This window comes from Rhinoderma darwinii, chromosome 9 (assembly GCF_050947455.1).
Source record: "Rhinoderma darwinii isolate aRhiDar2 chromosome 9, aRhiDar2.hap1, whole genome shotgun sequence".
Lineage (NCBI taxonomy): Eukaryota > Metazoa > Chordata > Amphibia > Anura > Rhinodermatidae > Rhinoderma > Rhinoderma darwinii.
This window is the reverse complement of record NC_134695.1, coordinates 93,356,669-93,383,430: the sequence shown is the minus strand read 5'-3', so window position 1 is coordinate 93,383,430 and position 26,762 is coordinate 93,356,669. Positions and strand designations below refer to the sequence as shown.

Sequence of the window (26,762 nt, the reverse complement as noted above, 5' to 3'; positions counted from 1 at the left end):
AATGCTCGTTTTTTTTAAATAAAAACGTTACTGTAATCTACATTGCAGCGCCGATCTGCTGCAATAGCAGATAGGGGTTGCAAAATCTGGTGACAGAGCCTCTTTAAGGTAAGGATAGGGTCCTTGCGTTGGCAGGAAAGTAAAGGTTCAGACAGATACTGTATGTGGACTTCAGAGATGAAAAGTTGTCCAAAGTTTAGTCAAGTATATAAACTTCTTTTTTTTTTTTGTACTATAGCCCAAAAGTGGATGAGTATATCCCACCCCAGGATTGGATATATTACGTAAATAAGGTTAGAATTTCAGAAAAATAGTGGTTTACCAAAATGCAAAAAATTCGTCGCTGCTTCCTGTTTTTTTCCTGCATTACATAAATGAGATTTTGTAAAACCATGTTCACGTGCATTGTACTTTGTTACAGATTTTCGGAGTGGAATCTGCAACAAAAATCTGCAAAATATGCCACATGTGAACATGGCCTTAAACTGCTTCTATTAGCATGGTTATCCCATTTCTTTTGTTACCAGAGAATGCCATACACTGGCATCACACATAATTGAAGGATAACCCGGCAAACAGTGAAGAACTGGGGTCCCATAACAAAAAAAGGGGACCCTCTCAGGTTCTGGTTGCCACTACCTCACTTGTAATCCCCTAGGACACTAGCTCCTGCTGCCCCTGTTTTATATTTATGATTTCAGTTTATTTTCCATGTTTGCTAACATTACAGCACCTGTGGAGATCAAAATTGTCTGTGTCTCCAGGGGCCCCATTGCAGCCGCGTGGGCCGCCTCTATCATACATATGACAGATGTTAAGTGGTGGGGTCTTTGAAGACGTGACAGCAATTGTATGGTAAATGTAAATGGCACGAACCATGATAATAATAATAGTGACAACATTATTAACCTTTTATACATGGATTTCCGTAAAATATTTCCAATTGTGAAAATATCTTGAACTGTGCTGCTGTCCTATAACTTTTATTTTCAATTTCTTGATATTTGCACAATTCCCACATTTGCTAAACTGTTACTACCACTTTGTGTGACATTTACATTTTTCAGCCCAGTGATGCAAGTAATATTTGTAGAAGACAACGCTTCACGTGTTTCCACTCTACAGACTTGCTCCGTTACACCTTTAATTTAGCAGCTTGAGATGTTTAGTCCAGTTACCAAGCAACCCACGCAAAGTGTCAAGATATAGAGGCTATCATACGTATTAGGGGTTTACATGGGCTTTGTGTGTTTTCTTAGATACACAATTACTCATTTGGTTTCTTAATCATTTTTGCCAGCAGTTTGGATGTGATTTATATAATAATTAAAGCATACCTATTGCTAAAAAAAAAAAATATATAAAAAAAAAATCACGAGACCACCTTAGGCAGCTGTAGATGTACATTAGATGTAGTGCAGGCAGAGTCTGTCTTGCATACTCTAACCTGCTGAATGGGCAGACTCTTGCTGTTATGAGGTGAGCGTTGTGCTATGTGCTCTGATCAGATGTTTTTACCTCCCCTCTCACAGCATGATACACAATCAGGAAGAGATACTGCAGCTGCATCCCCCTCCCCACCGCCTCAAGTTTCTGAACATTTACAGAGAGGCAAGGACAACTATAGGCTGTTGGAAGTTGATAAAGAAACACCTTCTCCCGGTAGGATATATTACAGGTATTATATTGATTATGTACTACAGATTTATGCCATTTTTTTTAATAATCATAGGTACACTTTAAAAGTCCATCGCTCTTAAAGAAGTCCTCTTGTGCCAACAAGCAAGGGAAAACGAAGAAAAAGTTCACGCAGTCTCTTGGTAACGGCACCAGACAAATAAGTACAAATGCAATGCGTAAAATGAAATTCTTTCTTTATTCGTGCAGACTACGTGTTTTTGGACCGAACCGGTACCTTTGTCAGGTCAGGTATAAACCTTATACCAGAATTTCATTTTACACATTTGTACTTACTAGCCTGGCGCCGTTACCAAGAGACTGCTTGAACTTTTTCTTTGTTTTCCCTTGCTTATAATCTCATCCACACGATAAGGATTTATCCTTCCAGGTTTCGCAGTAGGTGGCTGCCGGCATATACCAATACCAAATAGACTCACGACTGGATTTTCTGGTGGTGTGCCCACTACCAGAAAAAAGGCTATTTGCTGAGTCTTTTGGTATAAGATTAATTTCCAAATTGTACAAACCGTACATAAGACGACATCATCTCAGAGGAGCGCCCTTCCTTTTTTCCTCTCCCCCTTCCTTTTTTCTTCACTTTTCGCATCTACTCTTGTGACAACAGACCCCTTTCTATATGCTCCTCTGGCATATGGACTTTAAAGAGGACGGCCCCCTGCTCAGGATCCCCCTCTATTGGCCTTGATTCCTAGAGTACGTAAGACTTGTTTTTGCTCTGGCGGACCTGTCCCTTACATGTATTACATGGTTGGCAATTAATTTGACTGTGCGCCATTTAATACTACATTTCAAGTGTAGAGCAAGACGCCAACAGGTGATATCATCGGGGGTTTCAGAAGCCAGACCCACAATCATCACCTGATGACCTTCTTATTTAGAAAAGGGGTTGTCATGATGAGACAACCCCTTTAAACGCCAACTTTATTCCAAACTGACCATTTTATAATACTTTATTTAACAAAAAATAAAGAACACTTTTTATCAGGGTATAGGAGATTACCTCAATGAAACTTATAGAACTCGGATTTTATGTATGAAATACAGATCTGGAACTATATGTGTCGTCTTCTTCTTCTTCCAGCAATCACTGGTTGGCATAAATCAGCACCTTTCACACCGTAGAGAAATCCAGGAAGGAAACTCCCACTTGAAAGATTACAAATCAAAAGCTCCTTCCCTCAACTCTCCATCATGAGTGAACCAGACTTGGATTTCCAGAAAGGCGACAGAGGCTCGGGACATAGCCAAGACATCAGAATCAGCATTTTCAGGTTAATTAAATTCTATTCAGTCCCCATACAGTATATCTGAAGTCATCGTTTTCAAATTTTGCCTGATAATGATATATTATGCACATATTAAACATATAAGACAATTAATCATACTCGGGTTTGGGTCACATATTTTGTCCATGTATAAATTTCTATACTTTTTTTTTTAATTGTAATTTTTATGGCAATTTATAACTTTTTTTTATTTTTAAAATGTTCTTGCTCTTCTCTAAAGAATGGCTAAACATGGTGATATTTAGTTGTTTATGCTACCATATCCAACTTTTGAGGTTTAGTCATTTCTCTGCTTTTCCGTTGTATAAGCTTTTCAGGTATCAGTCCAAACATGTCAGGAGAGCAAGAACATTTCCATAAAAATTACAATTCATTAATAGTGTAATGTAGCCTGTAATGGTACTTAGCTTTATGTGAACTGATTTCCTGTGGTGCTTTTGGTGGGCTTGCACTTATTTTGAGCAGCTAATGTGAACAAGCAGAGCTGCAGTGTAAAACATAGGGGAGATGGAGAGACGCAGCTTGAGCCTGTAGGGCTTGAGCTTGTAAGGTGGATTTCAGACTACCTTAGACACTCTAAAGAGACTTTAGCTATGCTGCAGTCACAAATTACAGCTCTCTCCTAATGAACTAAAACTATTAAGCAGCCAACCAGTCAGTACTAAGAGAAATAATATGTTGATTATTTAACTAGTGTTATTTTTTTTAAGGCCAAAATTGCCCATATAACTTGTGCACATATAAGGGAACCTGTCTAGTAATACTTTGGCTTTAATGCCTAGTTCACACAAAGTTTTTTGGTGCTGATTTTGATATGGAAACTGTGTCAGAATCAGCGCCAAAAAACTGCCAAAATCGCCTCGCGGAGGCGTGTTTTTTTTCCCAGGCAGATTCTAGCCGTTTGTGGGGAAAAAAGTGGCATGTCCTTTCTTGACGCGGTTTATTTATTTATTTCAGTTACTTATATAGCGCCAACATATTACACAGCGCTGTACAGAGGTTCTCTTTTTTTTTTTTACTGTCCCCATTGCGGCTCACAATCTAAATTCCCTATTGGTATGTTTTTGGGGTGTGGGAGGAAACCGGAGTACCCGGAGGAAACCCACGCAAACACGGGGAGAACATACAAACTCCATGCAGATGTTGTCCGTGGTTCCGCCTCTGACCTCCCATTGAACTCAATGGGAGGCAGAAAAAGCGTTTTTCGCTGTATTTTTTGCCCACGGTCCTCAATGGCCGTGGGTGAAAACGCCATGTAAATCGTGGCAAAAAAGTGTAGGCAGATCAGGAATTAATCTTTTGTTCTGCCCTCAAAATACTCTGTGTGAACTAGGCATTAAAGTATTGTCCACTTTGGACAATCCCCCCTTGTTAGAAGGGTCCCTACACAATAACCTGAACCCCCGTGATCGGCTGTAATTTGTGAGGAAACCTGACAGTACATGTTCAATTTCCCTGCAGCGTCACCACAGGATTAAATAAGTATTACACAGTGACCATTCATATCAATGTGTTGTGCCGGACAGTACAGGTCCTCCAGACCGAGAGACACTCTATGTAACCGCTTTCCAGTCTGCCCAAGATATGGGGATCCTGAACAGAGGACCCCCCTTCAGAATTCCCTAATAGGCTATATGAAAATGGGTTGTCTAAACTGGACAATCTCTTTAAATCTTAAAATAAGACATACCACAGTCAGGTTAGTGTTTTGACTGAATCAGATTTTCACCAGAGCGGATCTGGGGGTGCTCTTGCATTGGTGCAAAAAAATGTCTTCATCATATTTTTCGTAACATTTGAAATAGTATGCCACTTATTTTAATATGCATATACATTATATTATAAATAATTTTTTATAATAGTGGATACAGCCCAGATAAAAGAAATGAAAAAATAAAAAATGTCCTCTTCCAGATACAATTCATACCCTAGGTGCCATATATTATAGATGTCTGATAAATGTACAGCTGATGATCTATGTGGCCTATTTTCAAGACTAATATTACAAGGTGACCTATTGCTGAAAATTATCTCATGATACGTTTGATATTTTAATGGTTATTATATTGATGTTTATTTTTATAATTTATAGATTTACAGCTTTTTAAAAAGAAAATCTCATTAATACAGCGAGATGTTCTGGTTCCAGGCTTGGCTGTAAAGATTGGATACAGACCAATTGTAATGTAAAGTTACATGATATTTCATATGTTCTAGCAAACTTTAAAAAAACACTCAAAAGCATTCTTATTACCTGCTGTCAGCTCAGTGATTTACAGAGGCAATAAAAAACTCTAGGGTTCTCATTTGTCATGAGGTTCAGCTCTCCAGGAGCCTTTTTCTAAAGCGGTAAAGCCGAGTGATAAAATGAGTTCTTTTGTTCTATAACCAAGTCCTATTCCTTCCATTTAAAAGACTGTCTGTGTTACATTCCTGCTCGAGCTTTACTTACCTCAGAATTTCTTCATGATAAATAGATGCTATGCAGATGACAATAGACTAAATATATTACAAGACAAATAAAAATAGTCCCTGTGGACTGTAATTAAAAAATAAAATAAAAATCACCAGTTAATGCCAAGTGGAAATCTTTAAAGCCAATGTCCACCTTTGCAACCAAATTTTTTCATGTCCCAATGCATCTAAAATGGAGTAATTTTGCAAATAGTACTGATTAAAATTTTTCTATCGTTCTCTTTCTTAACCTCCTGTACAGACCAATATGTTTCCTTATAAACCTGTGTAGTCAGACACTGCAGTCACACTCTCATCTGTCCCCTACTTTTTTCTAACTTACATTTAGTAGGTTAACAAGAAGTAGGTGACAGATGGAAAAAGTGTATGACAGCAGGGTCTGACTACACAGGTTTGTTTGTTGTCTGTTACTATGGCGATGCATAGGTCTGCATAGAAGGTGTAGACAAGAAATTTATAGGAATAGTTAGGGCTTGTCCACACCTAGGGGAATTGCTGCATATTTTCCGTCCGTAATTGGGCACGGAAAATACGCAGCAGAATACAGTAGCAGCAAAGTGGGTGACATGTGTAAAATTTGCCACCAGAAATGGACCTGCGGTGCGTATTTTTCGTACCGCAGCATGTCAATCCCCGCTGCGGAAGTGGACTGAATCGCTGCATTTTTCAAAAGGGATGTCACCATCTCCCAGCATTGAAAAAACCAACGCAAAATCCGCACCATTTTCTGGTGCAGTTTTTCTGCAGCCTAATGTCTGCTACTTTCAACTGAATTGCTGCTGAAATTTTCTGCAGCAATTCTGTTACGTGTGGACAAGCCCTTAATTGACTATTTGCAAAGTTGCTTTATTTTTTATTTAGAACTGGAGAAATTTAAGAAAATGGTTGTAAAGGTGGACATAGCATAACAAATGATAAAAGTATATATCTGATAAATGAATGGATCTGTGAATATAAAACCCTGCAGCATCTTTTCTATTGTTTGGGACTCAATTGCCTGTGTTTTTGTCTTCTGCTAATTGCTGTAGATTCTGCTCATACTTATCAGATTGCGACCTCATCGCCCGCACTCTGTAATGCATCTTTGTTAACAGTTACACAAGAACACATATAGGAGGCTTCCTGCTGAGCCACAACTGAGCTTCAATTATCGTATGTGCTATTGAATGCTGCAGCCTCAATAACAAGACTCTTGAAAGCCACAAGATGAATTTGGCTTAAATTTCCCAAAATGTTATTGTGAAGATCTACCCTAGTAACTTAAAAATAAAATATATGAGCAGGATAATTTATGCTTCTCTTTCTCCAAATATTTGCAGGATTATTTAGATCTTCCTCTGTTTTAGGCCTTGTTCACACTATTATATTGTTTTATATGTTGTATATACCAGAAATTAAAATGTGTAGGTCCAACGATAGATTCCATTAATTTCTATAAGGGCTTATTCAGACGAACGGGATATACGTCCGTGCAACGAGCGTGATTTTCACGCGCGCCGCACGGACCTATATTAGTCTATGGGGCCGTGCAGTCAGTTGCGTGATTTTTACGCAGCGCGAGTCCGCTGAGAAAAAGTCACAACATGTCCGTTCTTTGAGCATATTTCGCTCATCACACACCCATTGAAGTCAATGGGTGCGTGAAAATCACGCATGCCACACGGAAGCACTTCCGTGGGACGCGCGTGATTCGCGCAACAGCTGTGAAAAGGATGAATGAAAACAGAAAAGCACCACGTGCTTTTCTGTTTACAAACATCCAAACGGAGTGTCATAATGATGACGGCTGCGCGAAAATCACGCAGCCGCGCATCATACGGGGCTGACACACGGAGCTGTCAAATGCCTTTTGCACGCGCAAAATGCAGCGTTTTTTGCGCACGCAAAACTTACACACTCGTGTGAATCCAGCCTAAATGTAAGTTTAGGTCCAAATTGGGCATGCTCCGCATTTAATGTAAAGACCACACTTGCAGTTTTACATACATTTTTATAAAAAGTAGCAAAAGTCCACACATAGAGCATGCCGATTCTCTGAATATAATTTCATTCTTAGGTCCAAAATTTTGTGCTGATTAGTTTCATAATACATCTTTATAGGGGTTTGAGCTCTGTTTTTCAACCCCTGTATAGCCATAGAGTTAAATGACAACATTCTGGCTGCCTACATTCACCACTATGGGAGCTTACAGCATAGGCTCGGTTCACACCTGCATTGATGTGTTCCGTTGTTCTGCTCCATCAAAGGAGCAGAACAAGGGAATAATGAAAGCAACGGTTCCGTTGCGCAACGCACACCACCGGCGGCCGACGGAACCCATTAACTTTAAAAGGTTCCGACAGCTTTACAGCAGGGTGTCCGTGATTTTACCGGATACAATAGCGCAACATGCTGCGCTATTGTCTCCCGTAATCTTTCCTGGATCTGCGACGGAGGCCTCTTACGAAGCCTCCAATGCAGATGTGAACGATGTCAAAATACAGATCCCATTGACTTTGTAGCAAAACCTTGATCCACCTTTTCTTTTGCATTTTAGTTGCTGCAGCATTTAACAACGGTGGTCAGATGTTAGGCCCCATGCACACAACGGTGCCCGCAATCACGGCCCGCGATTGCGGGCACGGCTGGCCGCTGACTGACAGCCGCATTTTCGGGTCGTGCTCCCATACAAAGTATGGGAGCACGGCCCGCAAAATGTGAAAGAACGGACATGTTCCATAATTCCCGGAACATTTCCACGGCACGGACACCCTTCCGTAGTGCTACGGAAAGGTGTCAGTGTTCAATGAAAGTGAATGGCTCCGTTTTTGCGGACCGCAATTGCGGTCCGCAAAAACGGAGTTTTTTTTACGGTCGTGTGCATGGGGCCTTAGATTGCATCAATTGGGTTTTCTGGAAGGAACTGTGCATTTTCACCATTGCAATTACAGCTTACAAATCCACATGTAAAAATTGCAATTATGTTTCTTATACAGTGGAGGAAATAAGTATTTGATCCCTTTCTGATTTTGTAAGTTTGCCCACTGTCAAAGTCATGAACAGTCTAGAATTTTTAGGCTAGGTTAATTTTACCAGTGAGAGATAGATTATATTAAAAAAATATAAGAAAATCACATTGTCAAAATTATATGTATTTATTTGCATTGTGCACAGAGAAATAAGTATTTGATCCCCTACCAACCATTAAGAGTTCAGCCTCCTCCAGACCAGTTACACGCTACAAATCAACTTGGTGCCTGCAGTAAAGACAGCTCTTACATGGTCACCTGTATAACAGACTCCTGTCCACAGACTCAATGATCAGTCTGACTCTAACCTCTACAACATGGGCAAGACCAAAGAGCTTTCTAAGGATGTCAGGGACAAGATCATAGACCTGCACAAGGCTGGAATGGGCTACAAAACCATAAGTAAGACGCTGGGTGAGAAGGAGACAACTGTTGGTGCAATAGTAAGAAAATGGAAGACATACAAAATGACTGTCAATCGACATCGATCTGGGGCTCCATGCAAAATCTCACCTCGTGGGGTATCCTTGATCCTGAGGAAGGTGAGAGCTCAGCCGAAAACTACACGGGGGGAACTTGTTAATGATCTCAAGGCAGCTGGGACCACAGTCACCAAGAAAACCATTGGTAACACATTACGCCGTAATGGATTACAATCCTGCAGTGCCCGCAAGGTCCCCCTGCTCAAGAAGGCACATGTACAGGCCCGTCTGAAGTTTGAAAATGAACATCTGGATGATTCTGAGAGTGATTGGGAGAAGGTGCTGTGGTCAGATGAGACTAAAATTGAGCTCTTTGGCATTAACTCAACTCGCCGTTTTTGGAGGAAGAGAAATGCTACCTATGACCCAAAGAACACCGTACCCACTGTCAAGCATGGAGGAGGAAACATTATGTTTTGGGGGTGTTTCTCTGATAAAGGCACAGGACTACTTCACCGCATCAATGGGAGAATGGATGGAGCCATGTACTGTCAAATCCTGAGTGACAACCTCCTTCCCTTCACCAGGACATTAAAAATGGCTCGTGGCTGGGTCTTCCAGCATGACAATTACCCGAAACATACAGCCAAGGCAACAAAGGAGTGTCTCAAAAAGAAGCACATTAAGGTCATGGAGTGGCCTAGCCAGTCTCCAGACCTTAATCCCATCGAAAACTTATGGAGGGAGCTGAAGATCCGAGTTGCCAAGCGACAGCCTCGAAATCTTAATGATTTACAGATGTTCTGCAAAGAGGAGTGGGCCAAAATTCCATCTAACATGTGTGCAAACCTCATCATCAACTACTAAAAATGTCTGACTGCTGTGCGTGCCAACAAGGGTTTTGCGACCAAGTATTAAGTCTTGTTTGCTAAAGGGATCAAATACTTATTTCTCTGTGCAGAATGCAAATAAATATATATAATTTTGACAATGTGATTTTTTTTGATTTTTTTTATATAATCTATCTCTCACTGGTAAAATTAACCTAGCCTAAAAATTCTAGACTGTTCATGTCTTTGATAGTGGGCAAACTTACAAAATCAGCAAGGGATCAAATACTTATTTCCTCCACTGTATATGGTCTCAGCATGTCACTTCCCATAGAAATATTTGTGCTTCAATAAAAAAAATCTGATGCAAAATCCCTGAAAAAAACATGTACTTAAAGGGGTTGTCTCATCAAAGTCAACCCATTTCAAATGAAAGTCGGATCGCAGCGGCAACACTGCTAAAATGTAGCATTACATGGTGGCCATTCAGATGAATGGCCATCCGTATAATACATAAGTAGGTCACCTCGGCCAGAGCAGGAGCCCCTCTTACAGAGTGTCTGTCCGTTCTGACCCACAGAGAGGGGGGAAGTGTGGGACCCCCTCTATGACGTCCATATGCCCTAATAGGGCATATGGACAGGGGTTGTTTTAGTAAAACAACTCCTTTAACATACAGTCCTGCAGTTTGTACAAAACGCACCACTACCAGTACATGTGAATCTGCCCTTACGGTTTAATATATACTGTTAGATTAATGGTCTCAATATAAAGCTACGATTTTACTTAAATGCAGGGTCTATATATCGCCTGTGCAGGCTTGTTCAGTAAAGCGGACCCAGCGGTGATTGTATATCAGTCTCCCTGGGCCTCTGTTTCATGGTTTGCAGTAAATTTTTGGTAAGACATTGTCTACAATAGGGAAGATTTACTAAACAACAATTGACAAAACTCTTAAAATTGGAGTGCATGGCGTGCGCCAAATTTATTATGTGTTTTTTACACCTTTGTTAACAGGTTTGTCTATATAAGGCCGGATTCACACGAGCTTGTGCGTTTTGCGCGTGCAAAAGGCACTTAACAGCTCCGTGTGTCAGCCACGTATGATGCGTGGCTGCGTGATTTTCGCGCAGCCGCCATCATTATGACACTGTTTGTATGTTTGTAAACAGGAAAGCACGTGGTGCTTTTCTGTTTTCATTCATACTTTTCACTGCTGTTGCGCGAATCACGCACGTCCCACGGAAGTGCTTCCGTGTGCCATGCGTGATTTTCGCGCACCCATTGACTTCAATGGGTGCGTGATGCGCGTAATACGCACAAAGAACGGACATGTCGTGAGTTTTACGCAGCGGACTCACGCTGCGTAAAAATCACGGACTGTCTGCACGGCCCCATAGACTAATATAGGTCTGTGCGAGGCGTGTGAAAATCACGAGCGTTGCACGGACGTATATCACGTTCATCTGAATAAGCCCTAAGGGCGTGGCTAAAAGAAGTCCTACATTGCAAAAAAATTATTAGAGAAGTGCAAAATATATGCAACTAATGAAATTACATTTGGAAGACAGCTCCGTATCACATGACTAGGCAGTTCCGCCTGATGTATATTTGCATGTGCACCAATTTGATCAATTTGGCACATTTTGCCCCATTTTTGATGACACACCATGTACTCTTTCCTTTCAACGCAATTTGCGACAGAATTCTGTCACACTTTGCCTCGTAAATTTCCACCATTTTGAATGAACTTTGTATTCCCTGATTGTACACCTCTGTAAAATATATAGCCTGTAATCTAGTGCAAGGGAAAAGACAAACAGTTGCCCATAGCAACCAATCAGGTTGCTGCTTTCATTTTCCATAATGCCTCAGATATAAGAGCTGAAATCTTATTGGTTGTTACTGTCAGCTCCTGCCCTATCCCTCGCCCTCATTGTTATAAGTCCTCCATTATGTTACACAGCACTAGTTGTCCTCAGCGGCTGCTGCAGCCTGTCATTTCAGGCAGGCAGTGTCATGTGACTGGCAGGGGGCGGGGCAGATGAGGGCTGTGTGTTCTCCTTGTCGCCAGTAATGGCTGCTGCTCTGTCAGTCTCCTCTCTCTGACATGACGTACATATCGTTCATGAGGTAAATTTCATGTCTGTTTGGCTCTAAGAAGCTACTGAGCATGAGGTTTTTCCAGCAAATTGGTGGCCTGTCATTTGTAAACTCCTCCACACTGCCCAACTTATACTGGCAGCTTTCTCTGAGCTAAAAGTAGGACCACCTTAATAATAGTAAATTATATGGCAGACAACAGTACAGGGGATAGATAGTAGTGTCATATATCAGAGAACCCACATGAAAGTCACTTGATTTTCTCCACAAAAACCAAGTCCTTTCTGTCACTTGCAGCTGGTACGGCTATAGTTACGTCTGTGGAGATGAGAAAGATAGAAAAAGAGATTTTTAGATAGATAAATATGATATATAATAGATAGAGATATATATTAAGGCCTCGTACATACACTCAGTCCCGATCATGCACCCGTGTAAACAGGACAGCGAACAGCTGAGGAAAGAGCAAGCAGTCATTTGTCGGTTGATCGCATCTTTTCTGCTGCCATAAAATTGGCGTCGGCGGCGCAGCTCCCCGTCTAATCGGGATGTGCTGCCGACAATATGCAAACTGTGTGGGGATGAATGATGGACACGTTATTATCGTCGATCACCGTTCGTTATTTCAATTCCTTCCCATGTAAAAACACCCTTAGGCTACGTTCACACGGAGACATTTTTTCAGCAGAATCTACCTCAAAATTCCACCACCCATTCATTACAATGGGAGACAGACGCTTCTTCTTCCCACTAGCTGATTTTTTTCAAAGACGAAATCTTCCTGCTGACGGCAGGAATAATTCTGCAGCGGATTTTGCGGCAAGACCCGCCAAGGAAAATCTGCCGTGTGAACATAACCTTAAAGGGGTTTTCCCATAAGGGACATTTATGACATATCCACAGGATATGTCATAAATGCCAGATAGATGTAGGTCCCGCCTCTGCGACCCGCACCTATCTCTAGAACGGGGCCCCCTAAACCCCGTTCTACCTCTTTGTGTGTCGGCTGATTTCCGACCATGAAGGTGAAAACAGCGTAGCTCGCTGAGGTAGAACGGGGTTTAGGGGCCCCGTTCTAGAGATCGGTGCGGATCCCAGAGGTGGGACCCGCATCTATCTGACATTTATGACATATCCTGTGAATATGTCATAAATGTACCACGTGGGAAAACCACTTTAAGGCAAGTTCCCACTGAGGTATTTGTCAAGCAAGAAGAAAACTGCCTCAAAATTCTTTCAAGATTTTGAAATGCCAGCGATTGGTCTAAAGGCGCCCTGGAAAAAACAAAAACTCTGCCTCCCATTAAAATCAATGGGGGGAGATTTGAGGCATTTTTTTGGTGCTGATTCTAACGCAGTTTCCGCATCAAAATCGGCACCAAAACTCTGTGCTAACTGGGCCTTATGTAGATAGATAGATTTAAGATAGATAGTTATGAGTTAGGCCTCATGCACACGACCGTAGCCATGTGCACGGCCATAATTTTCGGCTCGGACGGCCGCGGGGTGTCACCCATGGGCCGCACGCACATTGCGGGCCGTGCACATGGCAGCGTTAATTAATAGCCTAGACCGCAAAACACGGCCGTAATAAGACATGTCCGTTCTTTTTGCGGTCCAGGCTCCTGGGCCATGCATGGACCGTGGAAACCACGGTCGTGTGCATGGGCCCATTGAAATGAATGGGGCCGCAATTCACCCACAGTTTTGCGGGTGAATTGCGGCCGCAAAAATACATTCATGTGCATGGGGCCTTAGATAGATATGAATAAAATATGAGATAGATAGATATGAGACAAACAGACAGATAGATAACTATAAGGCCTTATTCACACGAACGTATAATACGTCCGTGCTACGCACGTGGAAATCACGCGCGTCGCACGGACCTATGTTAATGAATGGGGCCGTTCAGATTGTCAGTGAATTTCACGCAGCGTATGTGCGCTGCGTAAAACTCATGACATGTCCTATATTTTCCCATGTTTAGCTCTGCACGCACCCATTGAAGTCAATGGGTGCGTGCAAATCGCGCTCGGCACACGGAAGCACTTGCGGTTGCCGTGCGTGATTCGCGCAACAGCAGTAAAAGAAATGAATGAAAACAGAAAAGCACCACGTGCTTTTCTGTTTGTAAACAGAAAACCAGAGTGTCATCATGATGCCGGCTGTGCGAAAATCACGCATCCGCGCACCATATGCTGATGACACACGGACCTTTTGCACGCGCAAAACGGACACGTCCGTGTGAATAAGGCCTAAATGAGATATTAGTTAGATACAGTAGATAGTTATTGATAGACATGAATTAGATAGAGAGATAGATATGTGAATGGGGCTCAGCTGCAATGCAAGACACAGCCCATGGAAAAGAGTGGCGCTGCTGCTAAAAAAAAAAATCCTTTTAATTTCATACAAGCCTATTCAATTGCACAAAATGTTGCAGCCCCTTGCATTGCTATGGATGCTTTTGAAGTGTCACGATCGTGCTCTTACCATAAACTGGAGCTTTCCTAAGGCTGGGTTCACACGAGCACATTAACGTCCGTAATGGACGGACGTATTTCGGCCGGAAGTCCCGGACCGAACTCAGTGCAGGGAGTCGGGCTCCTAGCATCATAGTTATGTACGATGCTAGGAGTCCCTGCCTCTCTGCAGGACAACTGTCCCGTACTGTAATCATGTTTTCAGTACGGGACAGTAGTTCCACGGAGAGTCAGGGACTCCTAGCATCGTACATAATTATGATGCTAGGAGCCCGGCTCCCTGCACTGAGTTCGGTCCGGGACTTCCGGCCGAAATACGTCCGTCCATTACGGACGTTAATGTGCTCGTGTGAACCCAGACGTTTAGTTGCACAACAGCTGTAAAAGCAACCGTGATAAAAGAGCCGCAGTCCATAGTAATACATTAATTCATGCGAAATTCATATGTACATGCTTCTCCTATATTTATGCAGCAAAACAAAAATAAATAGGGGGAGTTGCATGGGCACTGTTGTATCTGAGTTGCCGATAAAGATGCTGTGTGAAAAACCAATAATCCTATTCTGTACAGTCGCAGTTTGTAAACCCGCTCCTTCACTTTACCACATTTTTAATGTAACAGATGCTTACAGTAATCAGTTATTACCCAGTTTTATGTACAGAAGTCATGTCATTCTCTCAGGGCTTATGCACACAGTAAAAGTACGCAGCTGACCTAGAACTTACAGGAATTCCGGCCGATTAACCGCACCAAATTGTGGCGCAGATTTTCGGGCGGAAATCAGAGTTGGAAAAAAAAGTAAATACTCACCCCCAGGGCATTGCCATAGCAACGCTTCCCTCTGTTCTCCGTGCAGCTTGGCCTTCTGTGATAATGCTGCAGCCCATGTGCAGCCCGCTGCAGCAGTCACATGGGATGAAATGTCATCTCAGGAGGCAGGGCTGCAAGGAGAACAGACGGACATGTCGCTATGGCAGCGCCCGGGAGGTGAGTATATACTTTTATTTATTACATCATTTTTTTTTTTTTTAAAAAGCTGTTTTTTTTTTTCCTGATTTGCGATTCTTGTGGAGGAATCGCAGCTTTTCTGCTGCAATAATCGTAGCATTTGCTATTTGATGCAGGTTTTACCACATCATTGAATTCAATGGGGAAAACCCACAACAAAAGTTTAGAGATTCCGCATCATAAATTGACATGCTATGAATTTAAAAAACGCACCGCATGTCAATTGATGAACGTTTGGATGAGATTTGTCCACTGTACTTCTACTGTAATACGCTGCAGATTTTCCGCAATGAATCCGTTGTGGAAAATCTGCAGCTAATCTGCCACGTGTGAACATACTCTAAAGGAATAAGCTTCCGTTGTTACTTTTTACAGGAATAATGAACGTTATAAGCCACTACTTATGTATCTGAAAAAAAGCTTGTGCAGTGTGAAATTAATATATTGCAAAAAAAAAATCAAACACTTTTTTTTAGTTAGTCTCATCACTATCTAGCCACTTTATCTTCATTTGAATTTTTTTTTGCATCTACGTATGAAACATGGAAGCGTTGTTTAACTGATAATAAGTCATTTTTATTTTTGACTGCTTATTGGATTTTGGAAAAGGTTAATTTGTTATCCAGTATGCTCGGTGGATGAAGATTACTGCAAATGTAATATTATCAGATCTCCTATTGGGGTATGAAGGTAACACCACAAGGGTGTACTATAACTTGATCAAATTTGGCCTAGTAAATTCATTTATTAAGGTGAAGTGATTACAGCCTGCAGAGTTAATTTTAATATGCTAATACATCCCGGCAAGTTGGGAACTTAAATAGAATGATACAATTAAGTTGAATTTATGCGTAGCGGAGGATCGGTAAGGTCATCTGTAGATTATATTAACCCTGCATGTAGGGTATCAACCTAAAAATTCAGTTTTCTTACAAATGAACTGTAGATGAAAGCTCCGTGCACTTGAACGACCTTTCAATAAGACATAAAATATTTAATTTTTCACACCCAGCTTTGTTTTAGGCTATGTTCACACGGAGTATTTTGGGGGAGGAATATCTGCCTCAAAATTCCGTTTGGAACTTTGAGGCAGATATTCCTCTCCCTGCACGCCGATTTTCGCGGCAATTATCGTGCCGTTTTTCGCCCGCGGCCATTGAGCGCCGCGGGCATAAAACAGCGAGAAATACGCTTTCTCCTGCCTCCCATTGAAGTCAATGGGAGGTCAGAGGCGGAAGCGCCCGAAGATAGGGCATGTCGCTTCTTTTTCCCGCGAGGCAGTTTTACTGCTCGCGGGAAAAAGACGCCGACGCCTCCCATTGAAATCAATGGGAGGCGTTCTCGGGCCGTTTTTGCCGAGTTTTGCGACGCGGTTTCCGCGTCAAAAAACTCGGCAAAATACCCCGTGTGAACATAGCCTAAAGATAAGATTTATTTTTTTAAAGTTGCAAAATGTTCAATATTTTATGACGACCACAAATAACATTGTTTAGTAAAAAAGGACACAGGACTCGTTAGATTAATAACTTCTGCCTTGAATTGCAAATATACTGGGGCACTTTAAAGGGGTTGTCTGGTTTGGAAAACCTATCTTTAAATACCCTATTAGGGAATTTTTATTTAATAGAGGGGGTCCCTCGTTCTGGACCCTCCATTATTAGCCAGAGTAGAGAGTGCCTATAAAGAGTGTCTCTCGCTCTGGAGGATCCAGCATGTCTGTACATTACATACACCATCTAATTGTTTCAAGTGAAACGGTGTAATGCTTAATTTCTCCTGTGATGGCGCTGTAGAGTAAATTAACACTTTCTGCCTGCTTTTCCCAGCGTTTACAGTTGGCTGCTAGGGGTACCCTGTGATTAGCTTTTCCTCAAAAATGGATTTTACATAGATAAAAAAGAAAAAAAAACAGTATATAAAACAAAATATGCACCTTTTACATGCATTAACGTACATGCTTTTTCCATAGAAACAAAAGCGAAAACTATTTCTAAACAACTCTTAGCAAAGTAATCTTGCCAAACTTCTGCAGACATCCTTCCCAGCATCCTTTTAGGGAGAAATAGATGGCTGATAGTCGTCTCATGTACATATTAGTTACACTACACCTTGATGGTTTTGAACATATATTATAGAACTGATTCCAATATAATTACAAAAGTAATAAGTTGTCTTTAGAGGATTAAGTATTGCTGTATACAGTAAATGCTGTATATATGGGCAGCATGGTGGCTCAGGTTGACTCTGTTCATTTGCAGCGGTGGGTTCCCCGATTTAAGTCTGACCACAAGGCAACATCCTCATGGAGTTTGTATGTTCTCCCCGTGTTTGCCTGGGTTTCCTGCGGGTAATCCCACACTCCAAAAACATACCGATAGGGAATTTAGATTGTGAGCCCCACTGGGAACTGTCAGTGATGACAACTTCTGTACAGCGCTGCGGAATATGTTGCCGCTATATAAGCAACATAAGTAAATAATGACTAAAATACCCTTTAGACAGGGGTCTCAAACTCGGCCGGGTAAATGGGCAGCACATAGAAAAATTTTAAGTTGACGGGCCCCATTACTTTCAAATTTTATGCAATACAAAATTATTGTTAATCAATTAGTTACTTGAACTACTATAATAATACTACATTAATATATTACTCACTATATAAACTCCAAAAGCAATTAATGTGCAGGCTGGGCGCTGTTTACAGAAAAAACATCCCCCCATCATGTACCGAAAGGCAGCTCCATATCATAGATCATAAACAGAAGAACAAGCAGAGCACATAGCCAAATAAATAAAATTATATAAATCTTTTATTGAACATATATAACAGACAATGTTAAAAAATTACATAATTTCCAGTGAGAAATGATGGAGCAAGAATAAAGGGTACCGAGATATAAATACTATAAGTAAAAGTACTTGTTTGAATGAGTATATATAGATGAAAGTAAGTTCCCCTTTCCTAATCCACAGATCCCTAGATTGGGTATCATAGGGTAAAGAAAGGGGAAGGAGAGATTGAATGTAAATGTCAGTGCAATAGTGAAAGATAATGATCTTACCCATTCAAAACAGAGACTCGGTACAGGCTCCTCACAAAAACCCCGACGCGCGTTTCACTTGCGGTGCTTCCTCAGGGGGTGTGTGTGTCCATAATACTACATTACTATATTACTACATTACTATAACAATATTACATTACTACAATAATAGTGCTAGGTTTAAACTTACCGGAAATTTACGAGTTTACTCCACGTGCTTATTTTGACAATCCAGTTTTCCAGTTTATGTGTTTCGCTAAATGCAGTCTGGCTGCTCAGTTGGCAGCGTTTGGCAGACACAAGAATGTCAAGATTGGGCTGCCCCTTTTTAGATACTGCCACAGTGCCCTCTGTAGATAATGCCACAGTGCCCTCTGTAGATAAAGCCACAGTGCCCTCTGTAGATAGTGCCCTCTGTAGATAGTGCCACCCCCCCTAGATAATACCACAGTGCCCTCTGTAGATAATGCCACAGTGCCCTCTGTAGATAATGCCCCAGTGCCCTCTGTAGATAAAGCCACAGTGCCCTCTGTAGATAGTGCCCCATACCCCTAGATAATGCCACAGTGCCCTCTGTAGATAATGCCACAGTGCCTTCTGTAGATAGTGCCCCAGTGTCCTCTGTAGATAGTGCCACACCCCCTAGATAATACCACAGTGCCCTCTGTAGATAATGCCACAGTGCCCTCTGTAGATAGCGCCACAGTCCCCTCTGTAGATAATGCCACAATGCCCTCTGTAGATAGTGCCACACACACCACATTCAAGATAGTGCCACACACCCTATAGATAGTGCCACACACACCCCTATAGATCTGCCCCACACACACCCCCTATAGATAGTGCCACCCCTGTCTGTAGATAGCTCCATTGGGGTTCCCTATAGGAGTGGAATCCCCGGCCAGAATGCTGCTGGAAGAGCCCCTGAAGTCACTGTCCATATATGGACAGTGATGTCAGGGGATCCTCCTGGACCGGATTTCCTGGCCAGAGCGTTGCCGACGCCCTGGCCAGGGATTCCTCTGCTGGAGAAGCCCATGAACTCACTGTCCATATATGGACAGTGGGCTATCTGCAGGGGGGTTTGCACTTTCCACAGGGGGATGTGTGGCCATTGCTCACCTACCACCAATGATCCAGCAGTTCAGGAAAGGGACTGCGCTCCTTCATGACGTAATGAAGGAATGCTGGCGTGCTCCTCCTTCGGCCTGCTCTCTCCTCTCCTGAGGGAGCTTCAGTGTCCCGCAGGCCGCAGATAACAGCCTCAGGGGCCACGTGTTTGAGACCCCTGCTGTAGAGTATGTTAAGTGAAAACAGTCACAGACCTGCTGCTTGAGTCCTCATGACAACACTCCCTTCCTGTGGTGACGAGTTAAGTTTTATCAAAGAGATATTAATAGATCCAAATCACCATCCTTGTCAATAAACACACACGCAGACAATTTTGGTCATGGGGACCACAGAGCAAGGTAGCTGCTGGATTCAGGCCTGTAATTTTAGGCATATATATACCATCCCCAGGTATATATGTAGGCTTAGTCCCAGTTCTGGGTGTATGTGCAGCGTAGTTTCCCACCTCACAGAGGTCGCCTTGTCGTGGCAGGTGGGCAAACACTTTTTGATCAAAATGTGCACTAAGAACCTCCCTATTATAAGCAGATTTAGCTTTAGTGCATATTTATTTATACTTAGTGGTTTAGGTGGCATTAGTGTCGCAGGGTGCTGTCGCCATTCTTTTTCTGCTGTATATTTGGAGTCACAGGTGTCCTGCACCTGCATACACATTTTATATCATTTAGTTGGAATGTGCTGCTCAAATTTTTGTTGTGTTTATATATATATATATTTCTGCTCCTTTGATAATCAGTTTGGAGGTTTAGTCAAGAAGATTATATTTTTGGCCCAAAAGGGGGCAGAAGAGACTGATTATATCCTTGGCTGTAAAGCATTAAAAATTAATTTTGTGATTGCCCTTGATAGTGCTTCTTCAGATATATGGAAAAGAACAACCTTATTGTAAAGGTTTATAAGATAGTAGAGAGAACGTCTTAATGGTTGACAGAATGTTCTAGGTAGCAGCGGTCATCATTTTTTTATCCTTTTGTAAAAGTAGATTTGAATTGTAATTTATTATTGCTTTGTCTGCCTAAGGCATTTTATTTCTACTGAGTCAGGTTTTCAGGCGGGATTATAGTATAAAGTGCTGTATCTGGGTGAAGAAGAGAAAACATCTTCTATTAGGTAAACTTGGAGAATCTCTGCAGAAAAGGAATTGTTTAATTCAAGATGCATAAAATACCTGATGGTGACTTTGGGATCATACTTAACTTAGGGGCATAACTAGAATTCATGGGGCCCCAATGCAGGTATGTACCCCCCCCCCCCCCATCACCTTGTAACGGTAATTGAAGTAATGCAAACAGCAATGTAGCTACTCTTACTTGAATGCTAAAGAAAGGATGGATTGTAGCAGTATATATCAGTCCTTCAAAGTGGTGCAGTTGTCAAACACCTCCCATCCTGATGTTCTTAAGACGTGATATATGTTCCTGTTAGGTAGATGTGAAGGGGTTAAATGAAAATGTACATATATGATGGATATTTTGCTGATGGTGTATATATCTAGATCTTGTATAACAGTATGTATTTTATATAGTTAACTGGGCTAACTTTGTTTTTATCTCACTTTTTAGAAACCTACATTCCAGCATAGTGGCCCCTGACTGTGTGTGAACACTAACAAATGGTAAGTCTAATACTATGATATATGTATCTACAGTTCCGTCACAGCACATGAATAAAACACAAAAATGTGGTTTTCAACTTTCTCTTTTGGTTGCTCTCACTCCCTTCCTCCTACCGGATACTTTTCCAGGTAGTAGAGTGATTATAACCCAGGTGCATTTTGCTATAATATGGGTCTCTTTCCCAGCTTCTTTATTGGTTATTTTAATACAATTTATCAACTGTTCCTGACACCGGGTCTTATAGTTCTTGCTGCCATTGTAAATGTCAATCTTCTGTATGCTATATACAGATGTGTGTACTGACCATTTGGACATTAGAGCAGCGTCCAAGGGCCCGTGACCAGAGAGAGATCGAGCATTTCTGAAAGTTTCATTGCAAGACCTGTAAAAAAAAAAAAAAAGGTATAAGTGCTTTCCAAATGTGTCTTATGAACCTTAATGAGCCCATGACCTTTAAAGAGATATTTCCATCTTCGACATTTCCACAGGACATGCCATAAATGTCTGATAGAGGCACAACCCCACCTTTCTCCAGAACGGGGGTCCATCTATTAAAGTCTAAGATGGGAATACCCCTTTAATGCCCGATAGCCCAGATCACTCTATCTGTTCCTGTATACAGATCTTCTCATGTCAATTATTGTATTAACTTATTGCAACCCAAATTAAAATTACTATTTCTACTGTAATAAATTCAACCTGTTCCACTTGAAGTTCCAGGGCCCTGATGCAAAATCTGTAACAGCCCCCTTCCCCCCAATGTATATGCAGTTTATTGGTATTCTCTTATGTGGCATAGAAACCAATGGGCTACCTCAGGCACCAGTTCCAAGAAGCTGTTGTTGCATATATATTTTTTAACTGAAACATGGATTAAAAGGAGGAAAAGTACAAAAAAAAATAAGCTTCACATTTATTTTTTATTTTTATTAGAACACAGCTTTATTGGTTCTGGTCCTTCTGTGTGCCTATAGAAAGCATATGTAGTGCAAGATATTAGAACCGCTCATTTATAGGGAGTGATTAAATAAATGTTATTCTATAGACAAAGGTTGATTCTAGAAAAGTTATTAAAACCTTATAAATTTATGATCCGTTTTTTTAAAATTTACTTTATGACCTCATTCTGAGCCCTTTTTCTCCTCTTATGTGGCATGGCTATAATGACATCATGCATATTAACAGTAAAGAATGGATTGGTAGCATAATAAAAAAGACGCTGGAAATTCAATGCTAGGGGCTTATATTGCCATGTATGTTAACTGGAGGATATCAGGACCACCTTGGAAGACACATGGCGATTGATTGTCATTGTCTTGTAAAGCAGTCATGTGCTAAGTGGGGACTTTGGCTGAACAGTGTTTCTCATTGTTTTGACAACCATATCTCATAAATTCATTCTGACCTCAGCAGCTGTCCTAATTCACCGTAACGATTCCTATGACTTAGAACCAATATATGCATGTTTAGAAGATGGAGCAGTTTGTTGAATATACCTCCATGTGTTCAACAGAAGCTGTATAGAAAAAGCCAAAGATAAGAGTACTGTAGCATTTTTTCTCTTAGCTGTGGTTGGAATTTGTCCCAAAGATAGAATTGTACATCGTAGATTTGACTATACATGTCACCGTAAATCAGAAATTAAGCCTAATGACAAATTAAGCTATCAAAAGGATGGTATTTCCCTACCCGTCTGCCAAATAAATAGTGATGAGGTTTAAAGGGTCTTATAAGGACAGCTTTATCTCATGGAGGATGGCCCCTAGCTCAGGACCTCTGCGGAAATGTAAAGTACAATATATGTGGATGGGGTTTTTAAAACCTTATCCACACGTAGCCGAAAAATTTAGCACGTGGACTTTGGTGCAGAATCGCCATGGATTGGAGGCAAAATTCCCAACTGATTTCTTCCGTTACGTCTGGAAGTAGTGATACAGACCTAGTAATGCTCACAGATGACAGTTTACTACAAATGTATCCAGTCTGGATAGTCCTCTGTGAGCTAAAAACAACAGCGCACAATTCTCTCCTGTCTGATTTGCTAGAATGTATCAACCCAAATAAAATGTATCAGCCTGAGATGTGAAAGTTTAAGATCTGTACAGGGTTTTCAGCCTTGTAGATGTAAATAGGGTTGTTCGAATTCACTGACAGCAAGCAGAACATTGCATAATAAGTTGCAGATATCCAGAATCCGCTTTAATTAACTTTTATAGTTGGATCAGTGTGGTACGTCTGCAGACGTATGAAACAAAGAAGGGTTGAGCAAGGACACCCATGAAGAGGTATTAGCATATTTTTTATGACTTAACGGTAGATCAAATGATACAGTAAAATTAGGAATCCACATTGTAATTACATGGCTTCCTCAGTTTTAACCATGTTTTTTATAGCTTTTCTGCATAGACCTAATTTGCATTGAACACAATTCATAATGTTGTGTTTATTATTTATATACTGTTTTTTTTACTTGCGTATAATCTGCAGTCCCTGGTTTCAATTAAACATGCATTTTCAAGGCAGTTGAATCATTTGGCGCTGCCCAGGCATTAAATTGACTCATACCATCTAAAACATATTGTGCACATTGCCTTCTGGGATAGACAGAAAATAGGCATGAAAGACTTTGGCGGCAGAGGCAGAAGTAATCGATTAGCTTGTCAAGACTAAGTTGATTGAACTTTTTTTTTTCTTTATAAACAAGCTGGAAACCATGAACAGATATTTCAAGCTGTCCCTTAACGTGTGGAATTTATATAACATTAACAGAAATACGAGTGGGAATAACTTCACAGAATTTGTTTGCCATCCTCCTGGGATACAAGCTGGTTTTTGTTATATGCTTTTTAATTTTTTCCCCTTTAAGCACCAGGCATTAGCCAGTCTACCAGTCGCGAATGGCAAAATACCCAAATGGAAGAAAAATATTGTCTATCTGATGTCATAGGTCAAGAGGCCGACAGACACCTGTTTTATTAGCCCTTGGAAAGTAACTCAAGTAGTTGACACCTTAAAGATTTATTGGTGTAATAGAAGCGTGTACATTAGGGCTTTCGTTCTGCTATATTTTAGGTTTCCTTTTTTTAAATGAATTAACTTATTCCAACTATCACCTGTGATGTAATATAAAACGCTGCCCTCTTGTAAAACTGCAAATTCCGCACTGGAAATGAAGAGCAGTAAAAGGGGAATTGATTTCTTTCCCCCTTTGATTCAAGTTTTAATCTATTCTGTGAGTATTCATAAGGCCTGTTTACCGAGACGTTAAAGAAATCTTTCTCATCTTGCATGTTGGTGTTTCTAGTGAAAGGCAGAGTTGTCTGATTGCTAAAAGAAATATACCAACTGGAATAACATTGGTGGCACTTGCAGGCACACAGACTTTGGCTTTCCATGTCTCATTCAATATTATTTATTATTTACACAAATTAGGCTATGTTCATATCTGCGTTTGGTATTTCCATTTCTCTGCTTGCACCATAGACACCACCAGCGGTTGACGGAACCTATTGACTTAATGGGTTCTGTCGGGGTGTCCATGGTTTTACTGGAAACATTAGCACAGCATGGAGCCTCCAATGCAGATGTGATCGAGGCCTCAGGGTATAGTTATTTAAAGGGAAATTCCACTTTGGATGCATAAAAGGGTCTATACACGCTAAAGGTTTTTTTACATGGACCGATGATCGGGAGAACGGAACGCTGATTTGTAGACCAATTGGCATAAAAAAATATACTGTTGGTGGCAGCACATCTCCCCGTGTAAAGAGGGGATGTACTACTGACAGCGATGCAAACTGTTTGTGGACAAACCATCTCTTTTGTTCCCAGACAGAATGATTGCTCCATGTAAATGGGATTAAGTGAGATCCGATCTACTTAATAGATCATCGATCGGCGTTCGTTTTACAGCAGAAATCTGCCAGTGTAACAGAACCTAAATATTTAAACATAAATGCTTTCGACATTCTTACCCCAAGAGTTGATCTTGGGAATTCCCTCGGGGCGTTAAACAGTTTTTACATTAATGCATAATTCCTGGAGCAGTTGGCTTGAACAACCAATCATGTTACAGATTTTATTTCTCTAAGATAGGTTGGAAAATGAAAGGAGAGAAGTGTTTGGTTATTATGGGCAATTGCTTCAGTTCTGCTTTGCACTAGTTTTATACAAGGTATGTGTGATGGGGACCATGGTTAAAGGGGAAACACTGCTTACATTTCCATGTCTGTACCAAATGCCCATGCAAAACTGTATTACGGATCCCTCTTGTATGGGTCTGTAATATGGCAGACATAAACTGCTAGGGGCCAATACAGTACCTCCTTGTGCCTCACATTTTATATGGCAGCAGACAAAGGATTATCTCATGGATACACACATAATCTGTGAGAAAAATAAAATGTGCCATGCTCCATCACATTCCATATAATATTATGTATATAGCAAAGCTTTCTGGGGGGACACACCGTGCATTACAAAGGCACCATAGGAAGGCACATGGAGAGCTTATGTGTCCCACAGGTCCGTTGTCACGACGGGGGTGTGGACCCACTGGGCCGTACTGCCGTAGCAGTATAGCAGCTGGCCAAACAGTGTGCAAAGTCAATGACTATAGTTCGGATAAGGCACCTGTTGCAATTCAGACAGTAGCGATGGTTTAGGCTCTGGCACCAGGCAGACAACAGGTGCGGTGAAACACAGCGGGTGTAGTAGGCGACACAGCACGACCCCAACGCTGTACAGCACAGGAACACGGTAGCACAGGATACAGGTAGCAGGAACGGGAACACTGGAACTGGAAAACACTCAAGGGACCATTTGCAAAGACAGACACAGGTAGGTACAAACAACGCTCAGGCAATAAAGGAAGAGGGAGTTCCCTTCTTATAGTCCAGGGTGCTCTGGGAGCAATCAGCTCAATATCACATATGTGTGCGCTCTGGCTCTTTAAGGCTGAACTGAGCTCGCGATCGCACACTAGTGGTCACTGCGGAACAGGACGGCCGCATGTGCTGGCATCTCTGGAGAGAAAGGCGTCGGCAGGATGGGAGGAGTTCGTCGTCAGCGATCACGGACTAATGGTGATCAATGCATAATGTAGGATTTCATTCTTATAGATATGTATAAAATGCAGCTATGTAATGAGGTCGCATTTGCTCCCTCTTGCTGCCGCTGGATGTTGCGACGTAGCCCTGGCGTTATGCTTTTGCAAAAACATAAAAACAGTAAATATTTACACAAATCACACAACAAATTAGGTTAGTCCTGTCTGTAAAGTTTGGTATGTCATAAAGGACTTTCGATGCATCTTGATTGAACTGTAGCAGCCTACTGATCTATGCATAAACTATATAAACACTTCATTTATTTAATGTTTGGTTTTTAACCACAAAGCCCAATATATACATTAAAATAACTGTCTACTTGCTCTTTAATCAATAAATGTGGCAATTATCTGGTGTTCTAGGCTAATTTATAATCTGCAATAATTAAATGTAATTACATTTGACGAACTGTGACCAATTATACGATGTGGTCTCGGCTTAAATTCAAATTCTAGCAAATCATGCAATTTTCAGTATCATTTACATTTCTTCTTATTTGATTTTATAGAGTATGTGATCTAGCCTGTTTGGAGATTTACATCCTT

General features: G+C 41.2%; 1 protein-coding gene across 7 annotated transcripts in view; it reads left to right on the top strand.

Annotated features, from left to right (window-relative positions):
• Positions 1 to 1,552: 1,552 nt before the first annotated feature.
• ZFHX3 (zinc finger homeobox 3) overlaps positions 1,553 to 26,762 on the top strand; it is a 718,852-nt gene continuing 693,642 nt past the window's right edge. For 6 of the 7 annotated variants that reach the window (XM_075838515.1, XM_075838512.1, XM_075838514.1 and 3 more), the window contains exons 1-2: positions 11,734 to 11,856; positions 21,056 to 21,108. The gene's annotated coding sequence lies outside the window, so the exon portion shown is untranslated. Of the gene's footprint in view, positions 1,679 to 2,782; positions 2,973 to 11,733; positions 11,857 to 21,055; positions 21,109 to 26,762 lie in introns of those variants that run through there. The other variant, XM_075838516.1, reaches the window with a different exon arrangement.